Here is a 22256-nt window from a genome sequence, read left to right as displayed (position 1 = left end):
TTTTCTTTCTTACTATGCATATCTCTGTAGTACAGGGCAAACAAGAAAAATTTCAGTTCACAGTGCTCTGTTTCCATCAACTTCCAAAAGAATTTGTAGAATTGCTACAATACAGTATTTAAACACTTCCAGGGTATGAAATATTAGCTTGTGTTAACTACTTGCCAATGTTTGAGAACAAAAAGATGGATATTTAGATGTTATTCACATAATATAGTGTTGCTTAAACTGATAAAGAGTTGTTCTTAGATATAGAAAATAGAGTGCAGCTGATAAGTAAGTCCCTGTGGGCCTTGTGTCACTAGATTGCAAATGCCACATCACCCACAATTGTGTCAAGACACCCTTTAGGTGTCTCACTCTTCCTTTTCATTTCTACCCTATTCTCATGTATAGGCAGTGCTTAAATTCCAAAACTTGGAACTACTGCCTTCATTTTTAGTCATGAGAGGGTGAATACTGCATGTCCCCAGAAGTACAGAGGCTGAGGCTTTATATGATTCAATAGCACCTAAATTCCCTTATCTGAGGAGAGGCAGTGCCAAAAGTCTAGGTGTTAAAACTGCTCAGCCCCGAGAAGAGAGATTGGAAATTTATCTGAAAACAAAGTGTTATGAGAAAACCTTGTAGTCTCTGAGAAAATCTATGGTTTTGTCAGGTTTGTCTGACTTAGCAGTGAAAAAGTACCTCATTCAACTCTTCCAAAAGCCAAGTGCATGACAGGATAAATTACACTTGTGAAAGCTCGGTGTGTGTCCAACAGTACTGTATCATTCAGAGCTACATCAAAGGCAAGGAAATTCCTTGGAAGCACAGCTGTTGATACCTCTCACTAGTAATATCTGAAGGTCCTCATATTTTAGCAGAGCTCAAGATATTTTACTCTGATGAATGATGTGTTTAAATAAGGCAATAAGATGACAAGGGAGAGTATTAAGAAAAAAGAAAAGATGTCACAGTTCTTCTGCTGATTGGAAGTGTCTCCATTTGCCTCTTCCCATGCTTGTTCTAATGAAAAAACCTAAAAATTGTAGTTATGATATGTATTACTGTGTTTTCCAGGAACTACATAATTTTAAATTAAGTGTCATCTAGACTTTTTTTCGCAAAATGTTTTTGACAAATTATTTTGGTAAAAAGGAAAGATGTTTATTATTCCAATTAGCTTTCATCACTAATTTCATTCTGAAAAAAGATGAGAAACAAAATAGTTTCCTTCATATTCACATTTTGTGGGTATAGCCAGTGTTAAATAACCAGTATCTGAAATTGAATTAATCAATACATCTGATGAATTGATGTTTCATTTCTGTAACAGACTCATAAACTTGGAATTTAAACTTAAAAAGATTAATTATCATGGTAATCTGCATTAACATTTTTTATCTTCATACAGTGGGACTGTAAAAATAAAAATACTCCTCCTAAAGAAAAAAAGTTAAAATCTTTTCCATTAGTTTATAAGAATAGCAGTTTCCCTTTCAATTATCTCATTCCTGAACAGCAAGAAACAACACAGAACCAGCAGGAGGGAGGGGATTAAAGTTAAGAGGATGGGAGATTAAAGATGAGAAAACTACTGGTTGTTTTGAAACAGAAACATTGATGGAACTCAAATGCACAAAGATAGTAACAAAGAAAGAAAGAAAGAAAAACATAAAAGGAAAACAAAACAAAACTTGTGGCCAAATCAAAGGTTAAATTGGAAGATTAAGCATCACAAGGCTGTACCCAACAATAATTCAGAAGGACATGCTATGTGAAGAGATATCTTTTGATCATCAAACTGAAAGCTGATGGATTATCTGCATTTAAAAGTGGCATGCTTGTGGTTTTAATCACTGTGTCTGAACTGGCTTTATTCTAGGTGAGCTCTCAGTGTAGATCTCTACAACTGATCTTCAACAATTTGCTGTAGGATTGCTTTTATACAGAATCTATTGAATATGAGAGATTTGCTTATCTTTTTCTGTCTCTCCCTTTCATTTTTTCCCACATATCTTTCCTATTTTTCTCATGAAAAACAGTTCTCTTTTCAAACTATCCAGTGTTTTCTATAAATTAATACTGCTGTTCTGCAGCCTACTTCCTGCAATGCATCTTTTTTGCCTGCTGCTTAGAATTCCATTTTAAAGTCTTTATTTTAAAATACAAAGGATATACAATTATATATGATATTAAGGGAAGTATTATGCATGCAGAAAATGAAAACTTCAATGATCAAGCTCTGCCTTTCACATCCAAGAGCAGAACACTCCCTGCAGTGCTTAATTCATCATGAATTCAAAGTAAATTCCAGATTTAGTACAGTCTTTTTCTACGGTTCCTAAAAACACTAGACAATTTTTAGGTGACAAAGCTCTTTCTGGTTTGTTTTTTTTTGGTTTTTTTTTTTAATTTTCTGATTTTCTACATGAGCTAAAATGCAGGAAGAGGTTGGAAAAGATCAATGATAATTACTGCCATCAAGAGGGAGCCAACACAGAAATTTAACAAGAATGAGTGTGTGCAAATTGGCTGGCAGAGAGATCTCAGGGTTTGGGACAATTGGCAAGTTGAATATGAGTCAGCAGTGTGCCCTGATAGCCAAAATGCACCCTGTCCTAGGGTGCATCAGGCACAGCATCACCAGCCAATCAAGGGAGGTGATTGTCCTGCTGTACTCTGTGCTAGTATGATTCTGCCTTGGCACCCTCTGGACAAGTTTTGGGCATCTCATTTTAGGAAGGTCATCAAATTTATTAGAGTTCCTTGAAGAGAGCGGCCAAGATGGCGAAATGTCCTGAGGACAAGACTGAGGAGCAGCAGAGGTCACTCAGTTTGTTCAGCTTGGAGAAAAGAAGGCCAGGATACCTCATCACTGTCTATGACTTCCTCAAGAAGTCAGCATTAGAACAAAAGTGAGTGGAATGGATCTGCATCAGGGAAGATTCAGACTGGACATTAGGAAAAAATTCTTCACGGGAAGTTAGACAGTCACTGGACAGCCCCAAGCTTATGAGAGTTCAAGCAGCATCTGAATGACACTCTTAATCTTTAGGTAGTCTTGCAAGGTGCGAGGAGTTGGACTTGATGATACTTATACTTCATACTTGAGATATTCCCTAATTCTATGATCTGCTTATCTGGACTTAGCAGCCACTGAGCAGACTGATATAGTAAATGAGGAAAGTTTTAAAATACTTGCATCATCTAACAAAGTGCAGGGGGTTTTATTTTCATCTAGATGTCATTGTTTAAGAGTTTTGGTGGCTGCTTCTGTCAGAGGTTACAACCATGACACTGTAGAAAGAGATCTTCCACTTGAATTATGTTATAGTTTCAAAATCCTGGATATAAACTTTTGATTAATTCAGTTTTATGTTCTCATTGTGGTTTTGTTTATAATTTCTTTGCTGTTTTAATTATTGTATATTTGCCACAAGTACTGTGGATTGTAGAATTCTTTTGTTAACAAAGTAAATTAGTGCATTTCTTTTATTTCTAAGAGTTTTAGTAACTATTTTCTAGCAGATCTTCCAGTACAAAATGTTTAATTCTTGTGAAATTGATGAGTGTTAAATATTTCAATCTTAATTTTATACATTTACTAAAAAGCATATAATAATTATTTGTTTTTTCTACTAAGTATAAAATCTGGGCTTTAGTAAAACTGTGTTTACTATACAGAGTGAAATTACAAACAAATAATTCATATATTTTAAGTGCTTCATTTATCATAATTGAGGGGTTTTGTTATAATTCTCCTAGTCAACAACTTTGAAAAGCACCTAAATTACCCTTAATTACATTTATATTATAAAAATATGTTGAGCTTTTATTTCATCAGTTTTGTATTTACTCTCCAACGCTACCTTTTTTCTTTGTAAAAAATTTAATTTCTTGGTAAGCTGCTTCCTACTTCAGCAGTGAGTGGTTTTTTATGTAATACTTTTTTACATCTTTAAACTCGTATTTTATTCTTTGATAACATATGGCAAGTTCACTAAATATTTACAGTTATTGAAATGTTTTTGTATGTTAACAAATAAGAAACCTTAATACTTCTCTTGATAACTATTGAATTGACATTTGCTGGATTTTGCTAGTCTCTTATTTTGGTAATATGTAGTAGTTATTTTTAGTAGAATTTAGTAGTTCATTTTTTAAGCTAAAATTTAATCCAGAATTTATGAAAACAAAATCTTTGCAAAATGTTTCCAAATTCCTTGGAAGCATGAGGAAGCCTGCCTGAGTCCTATGGTAATGTGGAAATTTTGATTGAGCACATATGGTCACATTGACCACCTTGCAAGCCATTGAAGAACCATTTTTGTTGGTTTATGAAGGCAGTCACTACCCCCCTAGAAAAAAGCAAGAAATAATTAAATATTCAACCATTGCACTTTTAAATATTGTTTGGGTATAGCAAATGAGCAGTAAAGGTGTCTTAAAATTTCAGTGGATCTCAGTGATCCAATTTTTTTAATGGCTTTTGCTGAACATTTTATTTTCTAGAGTTGTTAGAAAAGTAAGGAATTGGTGAGAGGATAGAGGCAATATACAATCATAAAGGAATATTTGCTGTGGTACTGCTCAAAGAAACACATCTGGAAAATTTGCCAGAATCATACAGTGAATTGCTGTCTATCAGTCTTTATTGTGTTATAAATCAAATGATGGAAATTTTAAACAATATATTCTTTAGACTGATTCTTATTTGGAATGGTACATGTCTCTTTGAAGGCAAAGAAAAGAAATCATTATGTTCATAGAATAAAAATTTATTCAGGAGTAATGAATTCAATAAAAATATTAAAAGAAAACATTGAAATCAATTAATTATTGTGGCAACTGAACACTAAGTAATGCATAATTTTTTTTTTCTACATGAAAGATATAGAATTTCAAAAATAGATATTTTGATATATTAATTCACTTTCTCATTAGAAAGTTTACAAACAAAAAGAATCTAGCTTTTTTTCCTTGTTCTGAAAAGAATTTTTTGAAAATGAAGGAGAAGATAAGGCTTAATTCAGATGTTTCCTTTGCTGAGTTCTGACTCGGTTTTAGATATTTCTGTATTATTTCAGGTGCAGATCAAGAATAAACAGAGCCACCACCTTTCAGTGCCTATACATACAAATCAAATAATCCACGTTCTGTAATTTTTTACAAGGTATTATGAAGAATACTTACAGTATTCTTTGTTCAATATTATGTCAAACAAATGGAAGTCCATACCAAGATCAGCCACAACTTGTACTATCACTGCTGTCCAGTTCCAAACCAAAACATCTCCAAAGGCAAAGCATCCTTAGCCAGCAGCAAATCAGTTTTATATTTCCTACCACTGCATTTGAGTACAGAAATGCAGCTATGGAAGTACCTTTCTCTGAGCCAGGATAATGGACTGGAAAGTCAAGGCATATTACAGATGATTACATTGGATGTACCTTTTTTGTTCCCTTAAATTAATGTAGTTTGGATGACCATTTATTAGATCATTCACTTCAAAATTCTTATGTATCTACCTTAAAATTTTTGATATTGGGTACACTGTGTATAATTTATGTTTCTGTTGCATGGATTTATGTTGCTATAAAGATTATCTGTAAAGTAAAAAAAATGAATTTGACAGTATTATTTTCTTTTCTTATATGTTTCTTCTGTTTGTGGATGTGCCTTTGACAAACAGCACATGATTTAAAATAAAATTCTACTTCAAATGACAATTGCTTTCTCCCAGTCCAGTCATCAACCATATCTTTTGAGGGGAAGTATTATAAAAAGTGATCATGCAAGGTGAAGTTGCATGATCTCTAAAGAAATAAATGAGATAAAATTTGCACTATATTTTTGTAGAAGTTATTTGAATAACATTAATTTTGCAACATAGCTGAAGAAGGCCTCCAGTCTCACTCAGTTAGACTGCATTTAGTCCTTAATATTTGGGCTGTTTGTTCCTCACATCTGGGATTTTGTATCTAGTTTTACCTTTTGGGAAGAGTCTCAAATCAAGGATACTTTTTATACCATTGACTTCAGCCATTTTATTGTTTTCTTTCTCTCCTTGGCAGACCAATGCACCAATAACTGCAACTTATTTTATGTTGTAACCCAGCTTTTCAATTAAAGAATGAAAAGTTGCTAAAAAATTAGCAACTAAATTAGTAATCCTAAGGATTTCTTGCAACAGGTCCTGTGACATTCATGTGGACTTTGTTACATGGTTGTCATGGTTAAATCCCATTCAGCAACCAGGCCCCACCTGGCCTCACTCACTTCCCCTTCACTGAGATGGGAGAGACAATCAGAAAGGTAAACCTGATAAAGCTTGTGATGAAGACAGATAATAATATAATATAATATAATATAATATAATATAATATAATATAATATAATATAATATAATATAATATAATATAATATAATATAATATAATACAATATAATACAATATAATACAATACAATACAATACAATACAATACAATACAATATAATATAACATAACTTAATGTGACGTAACATAATAATAGCAGAAACTGTGCATAAGCAAAGCAAAATAAGGAATCTTCACCATTTCCCATGGGCAGGCAGGTGTCCAGAAATCCCCACTAAAAGAGAGATCCATAATGCATAGAGGTGTCTTGGGAAGACAGACACCGTAAATCCCAACATTTTTCCTTTCTTTTTCTCCTTCCCTGTCCTGGTTTTTGGCCGGACAGAGTGAAATTTTTGCACACTTTTTGAATCTGGAGCACCCATTGCAATGGGATGAGGGGAAGCTTTATGATGAATGGCTGAGGTCATTTGGCTTGTTCAGCTGAAAGAAGACTGAGGGAAAGCTTCTTTGAGATCTAGAGCTTCCTCATGAGCAGAAAAAGAGGGCTGGGCATTGATCTCTTCTCTCTGGTGACCATCATTAGGACACAAGGGAAACTGTATTAGGGAAAGTTTAGGTTAGATATTAGGAAGAGGTTCTTTACCCAGAGGGTTGTCAGGCTCTGGAACAGGCTTCTCAGGGAAGTGGTCACAGCACAAAGCCTGACAGATCAAGTACCTGGATAATGCTTTCAAGAGCATGGTGATTCTTCATGTGATCCTCCTCAGGGCCAGGAACTGGACTTTTGATGATCCTTGTGGGTCCCTTCTAATTTAGGACATTATATGATTCTCTGTTTGCAACTCTGCAGAGATCTCAGTGATGTGCAGTATGAATCAGAGGGGAAAAAGAAGCCAATAAATGTAAACAGGAATAGTATCACAGGGGTTCCAAACCCTCGACTTTCAGTATAGACTCATTCCCATATCTTACATAAAAAGTTTGTAGAATAATATTTATATTTTGGCTTTTTTTCTTACGGTCTTTTTTCCTGTTGCAAGTGTAGGAAGCCATTCCTTTGTTCTTATCTTTCTTCTTTCTCTTTGGGGCTTCAGATCTCTGTGCTTGTGACTCTTGGTTTCACACAGCCATCACAGTTTTCAAATGTGTGTGTTTCCAATGGGGAGAGCAGCTTTCCCTGCTCCACAATGCTGTATCACTCCTCATGCCAGATATAGGAATACTGACCATCTCTTCTTTTATGGGCAGCTGCATTACAGAGGGAAGGAAATGTAGAAGCATTGATAAAAAAGTGTATTTATACCTTCATTTGACTTTTCCATTACTGGAAATCAGTAAGGAAGAGCAGGATTCAGCAATACACGATTAAGAAGATACCATAAAAGTAGTTTGATTTCGACAACTAATGTGGTTATCCTTAAGTCCTGATATGGATGATTGCTCTGCTGATTTCATATGTGAAAATATTGTTTTTGGTAACATCATTCAGCCTATAATATCCAGTTCTCAATAAAATAAAGATTACTATTGTTTGAATTAATATTTGTAGGAGACGATGGTCCTATAAATATGTGAATGTGTTTGAACTGCTGCTTGAATCTTAATACATGGTTTTGGCAATTTCTTCTATTGGAATTCACTTAAACAATCTTTATTCCTATAATCCAAGAAATATGGTAACCCAGTAACTTAGAACACAGATCATCAGTTACATCAATACTTCCATTTTATAATTGCTACAACAAATATTCAATGAGAAATTCAGTCATATCCAGAGTTTTTTTAGAACTCTTGAGAGACCTCAGCCTGAAATCAGCACATAAGTAAAAAGTTAAATCTGTCTTTGAATATATTATTCATAGAAAAAAAGGATAAAAGTTAATTTATAAGGTTTCCAAGAGGAATTATAATATAACACAAAATTCTGCCTGGATGTTTTCCTTAAAACCAGCTGCTAGGTTTCCAGTTATGGGGTGTTTTTTTATGAAGACAAGTTAGACTTCCAAGAAAGGAAAAATACAGCTACATCATTGAATGGTCAAAAATTTAAAAAAATATTGTTTCCATTTTTATGTATTATTTTTTGATCAAAATGTTTCCTGCAAAAATTGAGAGGTGAATTTTTAGTCAAACTATGCAGTTAATTAAAATTGAAAGGGAGATAAAGAAATAGGAACTGTTATTAATATTTTCATTTTCCTCTGGCTGTTTTTATTTCATGTGCCCAGATTACTTTAAGCACTTGTACCTATCTTGTGCCTCAGTATAATCCTTCAGTGGATTACTGTGCAATGCTAAGAACAACCTCGTTTTCACAGTTTCATAAATACATGCAAATACAAAAGGCACTTTTCATCTAAGTGGAATTTGTATTCCACTGGAAACCATTATATATTTTCTACAACACACAAAACTGAGAGACTGTATTACTTTTGAAATGGATGGCACCTTTATTGATAGATTTATTTGTCTTGTGAGGATATCCTAAAAGGTCTGACATACTGAAACTTCTTGAAAATGTATTTCTACCCATTAACTATTAAGTACGAAACAGGAGGTCCAGTCAGGTCTGCATTGGACAGCTAGATCTATATAGCATAGCTATATAAAATTCAGCTCTTTTTTTGCATGCATCTATGCTAGGTATTTATAAACAGAAATAAAATTCTACTGAATTTAGTAGAGGTATTTTAGATTCAGACAAAGAGTTGAATTTGGCTTAGAGAAGGCATATATGCTTTGCACCAGTAGCATGGTCTTATAATGGAATGCTGATCAAGATCTGAGGCATTGATAATCTTTAATTTTGCAAAGGAATATTCATTAAAGGTGCTCTAGTGACATCATAATTCATTCATATCTTTGTTCCTCTTGTAGCTCACAATGCAACACAGCAAACAGTTCCTTATTGAAGAAGAAGGGCAAGAACAAGACCAAATATCCATCAAGTATTCACATTTGAAGTAACTGCTGGGATTAGTCAGTAGAGAAACCCTCACATTCCATAATGTGTGAGAATCTTTCAGAGACCATTTTTAGCATTACTAGCATCTGTCATTGTTCACTGTCCTGCTAGTTTTCTTTTGCATGGTGTGTTACAGCACTGTTCTGAAGGACTATATTAGAAACTCCAGACAAAGTTGATTGTTTTTTTTTCTCTTACTTGCCTTCACTGTGAAATAGGAGGAAGAAAATACATAGAAAATACATAGCCTTTGGGAGATATGGGGATACCATTGCCTACCCTGATGAGGGCTGGGTTATCAGACATCTCTAAAGAACAGATGAGCCCGTAATATCATAATATCATTAATCTCTGGAAAATCCTGTTGTGCCTTGGTCAGCATTCTTACTGCAAAATTTCTTATTCTTTTGAAAGTTCATGAGAGAATGAGTGACTATGTATTTGCAGGCAAACACTTTGTATTTGTAAGTACATTCCAGAATTTCTTTAGATTATTAAGACCTCTTGCCTTAGTATCTACATTGTGGAGCTTTTTACTCTGGACCAAAACTGTGAATTCATTTACATTGTTCTACTAAAAAATTCTTCAGAACTAATTGCAATACTGAGCTGTATACGATTTATTTATTTTTTTGTTCTGTATAATATTCTGTATAACTGCAACTGAACTAATGTTTATGATTCCAGTATGTAAGTTGTAAATAGACCCTCTTAGAGACAAACACAGTGATATTTACACAGGTTTTCTGAATACTATGAGCAAATCTCCACATGTATGAGTGACCTCAGTTTAATGATAACATAGAATATTGCTAAATAAATTTTAGCTTAAAAACTCAAACAAGCAATATATATATATATATATATGTAAAAATTCCATGGGAATAATTCTTAAAGAATATCTTCATTCATGATCAGTGTTATTAGTGAAAGTTGAAATTTAGTGTGAAGTTGTTTCTGAAGATAGACACCTTTCAGAAACTTCTTTGAAGCATGATATTTGGTTGGATCTCAACCTACATCAGTTTCAGAAAGGCGTTCTCAAAATGTTCTCTAAGTACCTGAGGATGTACCAATGAGTTAGGATAATGTTAGCAAACAGTCAAATGCACATCAGAAAGAAATATGGAATTTTTATTGCAAGAGTGATCACAACCCCATAAGAGAAATTAATCTTCTCCTGTGACTAGACTTGCATAGGATAACTAAGACTTCTGCTGTCAGTGCAATACCTAATTAAATGTATTTTGGAGCCCTTAACTTGAGGAATTACTGACTTAACTGATCATAACATAACAGAGTAGATCAAAGAATAAGTGCAGTTGAAACCAGTTAACTTTCATTCATAAGATATACACATTTTGAAATAATAGTTTTATGCGATCTTCATTCTACTCTTGTCCAAATAGGATTTATACTGTATTTTCTATAAAAAACGGGGCTGGGGGAAGAGATGACAAACTGTCAGTGAAACCAGCAGTTGTTTGCTTCTTGCACTTTTCCTCTATGTCAGTATTGTGAGATAGCTAATTAGAGTGAGGAACTGTGATCCAAAAGACAAAAGATGGCTGCATGAAAAATGGAATTTTCACTTAGGGGAAATTCTTTCTCTATTTATAAATATAACTAAGCATCTTTAGACAATAAAATTATTTATTTTGTTTTGAAATATCTTGAATACTAGAAAACATTCAAATCTTTTATTGACAAAAATCAAACTAGTCTATTTTAACTTTTTTCTTAAATAAACACGATGAATTGGCCTGACTGCCCAAGTCTCCATGTAGCGTTCTAATTTTCAGGCACAAGAAATCTGAAAGTCCTTACAGCTCCCAAAACTCAGATCCATTTCTCCTCCAAATGAACACTGCCTTAAGACAAAGCTCCTTAGCTCCTAATACTTTTAACAATCAAGCAACTTTGTGGTAGATACAAATGTTTTTTTTGACATAACTTAAAAAAATCTAAAATTTCTCGTGGTAGAAAACATGTTAAAAACTTCTTGTCTGCCTTTAGCAGTTAAGTTGATGCATTCTGTGTAACTGACTAATTTAAGAATTTATTTGAAATACGGGAAAAAAGAAAGTTCATTTCCTATAGATGCTGTTCCATGTTGGTTTTGGGCAATTATGCCCATCTATTATGTGACAGAAGACCGAAACAGTTATTTCCAAATCTCAGCTTCTACTGCTATTCTTGTAGACAAACACATTTTACATATTTTGTAGAAACTGAGAGAAATAAGGATATGCAGTAAGAAATCTAAAGGTCAGCATCTAATATTATATATAAATAGAAATTCACTATGAAAAACCTGAAGATGTTATTCTAGTCACATTATAAATATGAAGTCATCTGATTTTCTGATTTCCTTATACTCTTCTCTTATGCAGTGAAAAATATATGTAAATATTTTCCAGTAGACAATGCTAGTTGCTGACACTACAGTGTACATATCATAACCTGGAAATAATTATAGCTGAATATGTGGTTATCATTTTGTTGTCTCCTTGTCTGTCTCATTCCTGTTTTGTGTATCTCTCCATACTCCTATCTGATTTTACTTTGCTTTGCATGTATATCTCTTCCCTCTCCAAACATTATATGAAAAATGTCATATTTTTCTCTCTTCCTGATGCACAGTCTGCATTCTAAATGTCTGAGACTGCAAGTAGAGATCTTGATTCTTTCACATGGGTTTTCTTTCTTTTTCTTTTTTTTTTCTGAATTTATGTTTCAATCCTGATAGAAAGTCTAAGTGAAAAAAAGTGTGAGGTCAAAGAAATTAAGACAATCATGGAATCAACAAAAATATCAACAGATGATAATTTCAACTGGTAATATAATAATGAGCTTGCAAGCAGAGAAAGAGCTAATTATAGTACCAAAAAAACCTATAAGAAGATATAAATATTTTCATAAGAGATTGAAGTACAACAAGATCTGGAAAATGAGAAGAGAAGCAATTTATATTTTAAGGAGTTGGAGCTGGAAAGGCAAGGTAATGCTGACTGCATGCGTCTGAATGCATGAAAGCATTTGAACTCAGCTAGAATGCAAGAAGTGATATTGAGAGCTTTGAACTCTATTGCATCTCACAGTTTGTATGAATTCCTATGGTATACCAGACCTTTCATTTGTTTGCCTGAGTATCTTGTCTAAAAGTTGCCTATAATTCTTCTTCTGAGCAAAGCATATGCACAGAATACACAGCAGACTATGCTACCTCAGTCTTAAGTCTTTTCTCAATTATCAGAGTTTTCTGTAAGTCCTGAAGCACAGGAGTTAAAATGCATTCTTAGGGCAATGCAATTTATACACATTGAGTACCTCGAGATCCATAGCAATAAGTTTCAAAGCCAGACCACACAGTGTGTAAACAAGTTTGTCTACAGGTACAAATTCTAAAATATTTTTCAATTATCATTTTTTTTCCAATTTTGAAAAAGAAGAAGTAATTTATGATAACTGATATCTTTTATGTTCTTGTTCTTTCCCCTAAATAATGTTGACTCCCATTTTTTCTGAACAAATATGTTAGTAAATGTTGCTTTCCTGCAGAACCTATTTTTTGATCAAGAATTAAATTTTTCTTCTTGCATTCCTTTTCATTGGTCAAATAATGTCAGTTTCTCTAGTTTTTCTAAATGTGCTGCTGGTTTTTCAGGTTATACTTCTTCTGTGTAGCTAAAATATTTTGCCACATCTTAGCCTGACTTCAATGTCATCATATATTAAAACGTTTATGGAAACAAGCTACCCAAGGGTTTTCATTATGCCATAATAAAGAACTGAAACAAGAACTACAGGTAGAATTAAAATCTACTATATATTGAATGGGAAACATTGTGGCAGACAAGCCAGATCTGAAAAAACTGTATGGAGCATACATGCTTTTTTACTGTACTCTACTGTACTCTAATCTACTGTACTGTACTGTACTCTACTCTACTCTACACTATTCTACTCTACTGAAATACCTGCAGCAGTATATCAGACTGGAGGTGTAGCTTAGAGCTCGTTCTTGAGTTTTGTTCAAATTTTACAGCAGGGTAGATATTTTCATTGGTGGGCTCATAATTCTCCAGTGTCTTTCTGTTTTTCCCCACATTAAAATAGGGAATAATTTCATCTTACAAACGGTGAAAAAGGGTAAGAAAGCATTGTGCTCCTTCTTGAATCAAAAGTCATAGTGTGTGGCAGTAATCAAATAAAAGGGATGACAAAACCCTCAAGGACACAGAATGCATTTTTCTGTTAAGGCCAGTGAAGTTCACCCGGCCCAGATTCATACAGCTATTTACCTTCAGATTTCAGATATCTGAGTAAATTTTCAGTGTGAAAATATCATTATTTTATGGAAATATTCATTTTTTTCAAAAGCATACATAAGAAAAACAAGCATTAGAGCATATTTCTTTTTCTCTCAGAAGTATTTTAGGTGAAGTCTCAAAAGGCAAAAGGAGTATTTAAAATTATCTGCTTCATCAGAATATGACCTTCAGCAAGAAGCTGTCAACAAGCTAGTGAGATAGTCAGAATTATTAACTGGACCCCAGAGAACTCAAGTGTGGGCAGTGTTGTGAGGTTTGAGTGATACAGTATACAAATCAGACAGTGAAACCTTTAACTTTGCTAATGATAACTGTCCCTCTAGACTTCTAATCTTTGGGATAGTAGTTCAGCTGATTCATCTTTGTTCTGTGACAAAGGCATAGATTCTAGTGATTCATTACTTTTACATTCCCATTAGCAGAATATTCACTCACTCTAGGGGCTTGTGTAACAGAAAACCGCAGTGAGAAAACACTTCAGGTTGTGCCAGGTCTTTTCTGTAAACAATTTAATTATTTTGACATCAGATAAATACTAAAATTAAGGAACTCTTCCATGCTGGTTACTCTCATCTAAGACCTGAGACAACAGATAGAAACCATAACACGAAGTACAAAGGCTGAGGAGTCAAGCACTAATGTAGACTATAAATGTCATACATGGCATTCTGAGGTCATGATTTACAGAGCGGAAAATTATTGTCTCACAAGCACACAGCAGTCATTATCCACTCATCAATAGTTTTCCTCAGTGTTAGTCAGTAAAATGCTTTCTCAAGAGATTGTTTTCTTGACAGGACTATGGACTTTGCAGACACTGTTTTTCATTTCCTTTTTCACTGCGATAAATTGGGAAGATCTGGACTGACCAAACTTGGTACCTGCATTTGGTAGTTCTGCACTGTCACAATTAATCTGTTTGATAATAATGGTGCACTTTTAGAGGGAATGATGTATCTGACCCAATGAAATCATTCAATCATCTAGACTATATAGTCAATAGAGAATGTGGACACTTTGTGTCTTCCTAGGTCAAATGACTTATATTCTGAAACTCTTTACTTACTGCCTGTAAGAAAGATGGGGTTTATTAGTTCTGGTTACTTGATTAATCCTATTCAGTTCAAAGATCTATTTTAGACCTGATGCAAACCTTTGCTTTTATCGACTTAGGAACCTTAATTAAATAGTTAAACTTAGTTAAAATGAATCCACACCTTCAGGGTGCACACACATGAGCACATGCACACAGACACATGGTTCTTTTATCATAAAGAGCAATATCAACCCTGCAAGAATAATGAGATTTTAATATTAGCATTGTTACAAAGCATTCTTCCTGTCTAGACTCCAGACATGTGACAATAAATAGAAGCAATCCCTCTTTCACCCAAACACTGTGATAGAAAAGGCCAATTTTTCAGTTTGTACATCATTTCCAACAGGCAGCTACACAAATTAAGATGAGATATAGTGACTCAAAATGATAGCAGTCAATGGAAAATCTATCTCTGTGAATGACAACAATAATAATTCAGAGAATATTGTTACCAAGCCTCACGTTACTGGTTTTCCTGCCAGCAGTTGAAGTACCACTTGCTAAAGAGAAAGAGTTCATAGCATTTTGAATGCCTAGGTATACATCAGCAAGTCCTGTTTCAGTCTGAGCTTCCTTGAATACATTACATGCTGCAATAATTTTGTTTCCCCTCCTTATTCCATTGAATATAATTTTAGTAAAATGTACTTTTTTACTTTCCAAAGAGTTAGACATTATTAGCAAAGCTGCTATTTTTCCTACTATTAATACTCCAAAATTTTACAAGGGGAAGAAAGAGAGAATCCTTCCTGTAAAATTCAAAATTTATCACAAACACATCACAACTTTTTGTGTTTGTTGCATTCCAAGTAATGAGGAGTAGTAAATTCACTCTAAAATAAAAAATAGGAAATAACATATATTTTTATTTACTTTATGACAGCATTTACTGACACCCTACTTCCTACTTGGAAGCATTATCAAAGTCTTTCTAAATGAAAAAAACAAAAGCACAGTCAACAGTGGGTGACTGGTTTTATTACAAATATTGAGGACAAATGATTCTGTTCTGGATCTGAAATGTTAATTTTAACTGCCTAATAATGTGTATAATTGCTCTGTCATTCTTGGAATCTCTCCTTTAGTATTGATCTGTCATGGCCTGCTTGAATTGTTTTTACAATTTGTTTGTAATAGTTTATCATGATGTTGGGGAAAGTGGTATATATGGAACATTTAATTATATGTCCCATTATCTAAAAAAAGAATCAGAGGGTGTGATCTTGAGGTAGCATAAATATTCAAATCCATTAGTTTTAATAAAGCTGTAAACTTCCAGTCTGTACCATGGAGATACTTACCTTTGACATACAATAACCATTGAATTTGACAATATTTTGCACAAAATTATAAGGTTATAGACAGACCTATAAAAGAAGAGAAATATTTCAATAATTAAACAGATAAATACTTAGATAGTTGAATAATTATTTGATCCAAAGCTAAGACAATCTCCTTGCTGAAGAAGCATTGCCCAGATTAGAAAATTTACATCTGTTAATCTCTCAAGGGCAAAAATTTTGTGCCAGCATTTTTTCCTTATAAATCAGGAATATTGAATCTGAATAAACTCTTCTGAGATTCTTAGCATCTTTATGCTGCAAAATGTATAAAACTGCACAGAAAATATTAGATACTAAACCATCCCTCCAATCCAAATATTGATATCAACAGTTATGAAAGTTTGGGAAATAGTTATATTTATGCTTAGTATTTTCAACTGTTTAGTTAGGTTTCCTGTATTTATTCATCTCCTCAAATATTCTGAAGCTGACTTAAATTATGTGATACATTTTCCATTTCATATTTTTTAACAGACAAGGTTTAAATACAGAACAGTGGATAATATGGGGCAGTTATTTTTTTGAAAATAATATTAATAATTTAGGCTTTTTTGTATGGAATCACACTAGAAAATTATTGCAACTTTCAAATCAAATTAAAAGAAAAACCTGTTCATTTTCATCTGACAGTAATTTAGTAAGCTATATTATATTAAGATATATTTTTGTGGACTGTACTAAGGTTTGTATTCTTATACATTCCTCTTTTGTTTTAAGAAAAAAATGTTTTCTTATGTGAATATTCAGGTACATGTATTCATGCCAGAGCCTGTAAACATAGTAATCTAACCTTAGTTCTAGAAGTTTCTTACAAGGTATCTTAAAAACTGATTAAATTATTTAGTCTGCAACATGAAAGTTTGTTATTAATTGCAGAATCTGAGGAATCTTACCATTTATTCAGAAATTACCACATATGTTAGCAGGCTAGAGCATATATTATTGTTCTTAAGAACATTAATTTTCAGGTGGCAACGGATTATTGGCATAATTTTTCGCACCAGATGTTACCTCCAAATTTAAAGCACTGAACACAAGTTAATAGAAAAATTTTCTCATTTCTTTTAGTTACAGTCACTTTCAGAAAAGAGGTGATCCATCCCAAAGCAGTGTTTAATCAATCACATTAAAATGTAGAAAATAGGTGAAGGTAAATTCAGTTTAATTCTGTGGTCTGAGATCTAATATATATATAGAATGCACATAGTAATAGTGGTGCCATGTATATTTGACCCAGTTTTATCCAACCTTTTTTTTTTATTATTTAACTAGAAAGTGAACTCTTGCAATGACCTGGCAAAGAAGTAGAAAAAGAGGAAAATAAAAAGATACTGAAATTTTCTTAATGTTGTGTTTAGTTGTAATACATCTGATCAGTATGGAAAGGTTTTCTATCTTTAGTTATATTTTTGAAATTACTGGAATTTGACTAGGTTTTTTCTTCATATATTCAAACTTTGTTATATAAAATACTGTCATATCTCAAATTATAATGTATTATATTATATTATTACTTGAGAATATAATGGTCTTCTGCCTACTCAACCTCACTCTGAACAGTCAAGAGCCATGCTTAAAGTTTTACATAGCAGAAAACAAAAAGAGAGAAAAAAATGTTTCTACTACATATTGAACACTTATAATTGTATCAGTTTATTGAGTAGAAAAGTTTTCATAGGTGAAATATTCGAACACATGTTCAGAATAAAATAATATATACATGGAGCCTAGTGGATCTAATTCCCACAGAAAAATATTTGGTGGTTATATTCTTGCATGTATTGTAGGTTTTGTGTGATTGAGGTGTCTTTTTTTATTGTATTTTAATTTAAACTTTTAGGCAGCAAGCTTGATGTCATTGAATATGTATCAAAAAATATAAAAAGCATGCTTGGTTTACTTTTCTGCGCTTTCAGTAATCTTTATGGGTAGCAAAAAACCGGATTTTTTTTTTTTTTTCAGTTGTGCTTTCATCTCTCCTCCCCACAAGTCACTGGGGCATATGATTTTTCTGTCATGTGGACCAGAGTAAACAACCACTCAAAGAATGAATGTTCCAGCAGTGCCCTCTCTATTTGTGTCCTACTAGACCCTGAAAAACTTGATTAATTCACTTGGTCTGTAGCTTTCAGATCTATCTCTTGTGAAGTTTATCAGTGAATCTGCAATATTAGCTCTGCTATGAGGACATTTGTGAAAGCAAAACAAATTTAGCATCCCTTTTGCTCTTTTATCAAAAGCACTGTTGATGAAAAGGTCCCAAACACTGCAGTGTATTTGGGGTTTGGCCAGCTACACTCCTAGGCATGTTTATATGGCAAGTGAAAGGCTAAATATTATTGCATCAGTGCCAAAGCAGTTTCCTCTCCTTGGCGGCTGCTGACTAAAAGTCATCTTCCTGAGACTGGTAGGGTGGCTCTGTCCTGCTGTGCTATGACATTTCTGGGTACTGTCCTTTTGCAGCTAATATCATTAAGCATTTCCTTCATGCACTGAGGATGTTGACGAAATAAATCCAACTGAGAAGAAGCACCTGGTATTATAATTTTCCATGCCTCTACTGAAAATGTAAATCAAATTTAACCTCAGCAGTTTACTGTTTCCCTTAACAAAAAATGTATGGAAGCCAATAAGAGAAACATCAAGTCAATGTATTTTAATAACATGCTTTTTAATGTTGTGATATTGTGACAGGGTGGAATTCTAAAGATTCATGTTTACCAGTCTGAAACATTATTATTAAATTATATTCGGTGCATTTTCAAATATGTATGGAGCACTATATATTTGGTTATTTCTACGGAGTATCTAGCTGCAAAAATACATTAAGAGGATTAAATATTTAGAAAGGTGCCTAGCTTTACAGACTCTGCTAAATTTATGTTGCAGCATACTGTCTGCATTATTTAGAAATTTTCTATGTCATAATCCTGACTGCAATTTCACACACCATGTTATAGTTATCTAAATTCTGGGTTCAGGCAACAGGTATCAGAGCTCCATGGAGAACTCATCTGAAGCAAAGGAAGGTTATTGTGAGAAGTCAAGGACAGAGGAATACTTTACAATTGTGTCAGACCTCTGACAGAGTGGCTTGTCAGCTAAACGGCATTTTTCCTGACTTCCAACTGTTTTCATTTGTAAACAGAACAACAAAACAGTTGTAATGGAAAATGAGTGCTCTCACATCTAAGTGGAGGTAACAGATCAGGCTTTGGAGACATGTAGTCTCCAAATTTGTCTTGTTACAATTTCAGTGCAAACATGAGATCCAGACAAGTTTTATGTGTGGCATGACTTCACTATTGTGGCACGACTAATTCACTGTTAGGACTTGCTGCATCATTTGTGTGGGACTGAGGAGGACCTAGGTCACTTTCTTTATATCAAGCAGGTGAATACTTCAGGCATTTTAAAACAGGAACTGTGACATTTCTGAAAATAACCTAAATACCAAGTTTCATTTTGTAAATCTGAGATCCTCAAGTCCTTCTCTGCTTCTTAAGATGTGGTGGTATACAAATTGTTTTATTGTCTTGGACTAAATTCTGTCTTTTTTCTTGTTAGAAATAAAAGAAGTCATGTGAGCAGTGAAACGCAGTGAGTGACAAACATGAACAAATGTTCAGGATCTGATTTATTGAATTTTGAGCTGTGAATGTTTTCACTGAGGAACATTGCTGCCTGTTACATCAGAATTTATAGTCTCCTACAGCAGTGTGGATGGGAAGACACGGAAATACATTTCTAAGTAGCAGCATTCAGAACTGTTGGATCTTAATTGTGGGATATTTCAGAGCCAGCAAATTTGTGAAACCTTTAAATTCTCTGAGTAGGTTAGTATTTGTATTGTTGTGGATGCTAACTCTGAAACAGAGAGCACGGTGCCTGTGGAAATTGCAGGCCGCATAGCCTTCTCAGTCTTGCCTGGGAAAGTGGCCTGGGAATTAATAAGGCACTGTGCTCTGTTTCAGTTAGCATCCACATATTGTCAGTAGATTTCACATTGCTTCTACAATATGTCTTTTATCTGAAAAGAATACGATAGAATCACTGAGGTTGAAAAAGACCACTGAAATTGAATCTAGCCATTAACCTAACACTGTCAAGTCCACCACTAAACCATGTCATAAAGTGTCAAACTCACATACCTTTTAAACATCTCCAGGGATGATAACCAATTCCCTAGGAAGACTATTTCAATGCTTGAAAACCCTTTCAGTGAAGAAATTTTTCCTTAGATCCTAAATAAATCTCCCCTGGAATAACTTGGGGCCAGTAGGTATTACCCAGTTGCTTGTTATGTGGGAGAAGACCCCACTTTGATATCAGCACTCAACTCAAGCAGCCATCAGGATTTACCAGATGTGACTCCTTTTTGTTCTAAAGATTCCCTATGCACCTGTCTTTATAACCTCATCGGGAGACTTGAAGTCTGAACCTCATTATGGAGGAGACTGACACATTACAATCACCAACCAGATACCCTCTATGGGACTGCCTGCAGGGATGACATATCCTGTCTGGAAGTTCGGTAAGTCCTCTGGAAAGTAGCAGGGTGCATCTGAATGATAAATTTCTGGATGTCATTGGAAATGAACCTTAATTCCCTGCTTCTGGGAAGACTACTTTGATTCCAAAAGTGCTTCTTTTTTCAAAATAAGGGACTTGAGGCCACTTCTCTGGTTATAAAAAGAGTGTGCCTTGCTTGGTTAGGTGCCTACCCATCTTAGCTTTCAAATGATCCAAGAGCTTAAAGGTTCAAGTTCTGAGTCACTCATCAAAGCTGGTGGGAAGTTCTGGAGTTCTCAGTCACCACTATATTTTATACCTGCTCTGAGTGGCTTTCTGTCATCACACACAGATTTTGTGGATGATGTTTCTAAGGAACTTAACTTCTCTATCAAATTGATACAGAATGAGTATGCATATTTGTGGTGCTGTGATTTATCCTGCTGGGCTGTATCTAATTCTGACACACTGTGAAACCACTTAAACTACATCAGTTCACGATGAACCAAAATTGAAGCAGAATTCATTCAGGTCAACAATGTCACATTGTTATATTTGAGTGCCATATCAAAACTGAAACATTAATTTACAGTATTAGATATGCTTGAGATATGTGGATGGAAGTACAAGTAAAATTCTCTAGGATGGTAAAGGATTTCCTCCCTTGAAATACACTTCCAGTGGAATCTCTGCTGTGGTAAAAGTCCTTGAAAGATTGAAATTGCCATAGATAATTCAGATAGCACTGACACAAGGGAGCATTGCATTTCAGTGAAGGAAAAAAACTCAAGTGGAAAGGTACAGAATTCCAAAAATCAAAGTTGGAAAAGACATGTCAAGACATGTCAAGTTGATATAACACAAACAAATCCTGAAATAAAGTAAAATGACAGGTTTAATTCAATACTCAGAATGAGAATATGGTGAAATAACTCATTCACCATGTTTGCATGATAAAAGAATGTCCAGTGATGGTGCTTTTTTTCACCTTTTTTTATTTTCTGTTAATCAGGAATTTCTGTACTTAAATTTGTAAGGTTGGTTTTTCACACTCCTTTTGACAACAAAGTCAGGCTAACCTGCTAACTCTTAGGTAAGCAATGCCAGCTCTTAAGTTTGCACCCTGGTGGGCAGGTGATGTATTTGAGATTATGATAAAGAGATCATATATCGACATTTCAAGCAACTCAGGAAGTGGAAACTAAAACTTTTAAAGTTATCTCTACTCCATTTTTCCTTCTAACATGCAAGTTCTCCTGAGTGGTTTTCATTTGCTCTTTTTTCAGGTCATTTAGTTTCTTATTTTAGCCATTATTCATTAAATATTAAATTTAAAGCATTTGATCAGGGTGCTCAGAGCTGGCAATGAGTCAGATCTAAACATTATATCTTACTGATTTGCTCTGTCATTGTAATTTCTCTAAATGCTAAATGAATTATAGGAGATCACTGTAATGCAGAAAAGACCTTCTCAAACTTACCCATGAAAAAGTGACAAATCAGTGGGAAAGATATAGCAACAACAAGTTTTTTATCTCCATTCTAAATCAGCAGGATAAAATGTACTTAAGTTCAAATAATATACACTGAAATAAGCTATTTTTGACAGAATTCAAAATCTCTTAAACATACAATAGTGTGTCCTAGATTGATGCTCTTTTCATATTTTTTCCATCA

This window comes from Cyanistes caeruleus, chromosome 4 (assembly GCF_971803275.1).
Source record: "Cyanistes caeruleus chromosome 4, bCyaCae1.hap1.1, whole genome shotgun sequence".
In the NCBI taxonomy this organism is placed as follows: Eukaryota; Metazoa; Chordata; class Aves; order Passeriformes; family Paridae; genus Cyanistes; species Cyanistes caeruleus.
Note: the sequence above shows the minus strand (reverse complement) of the source record.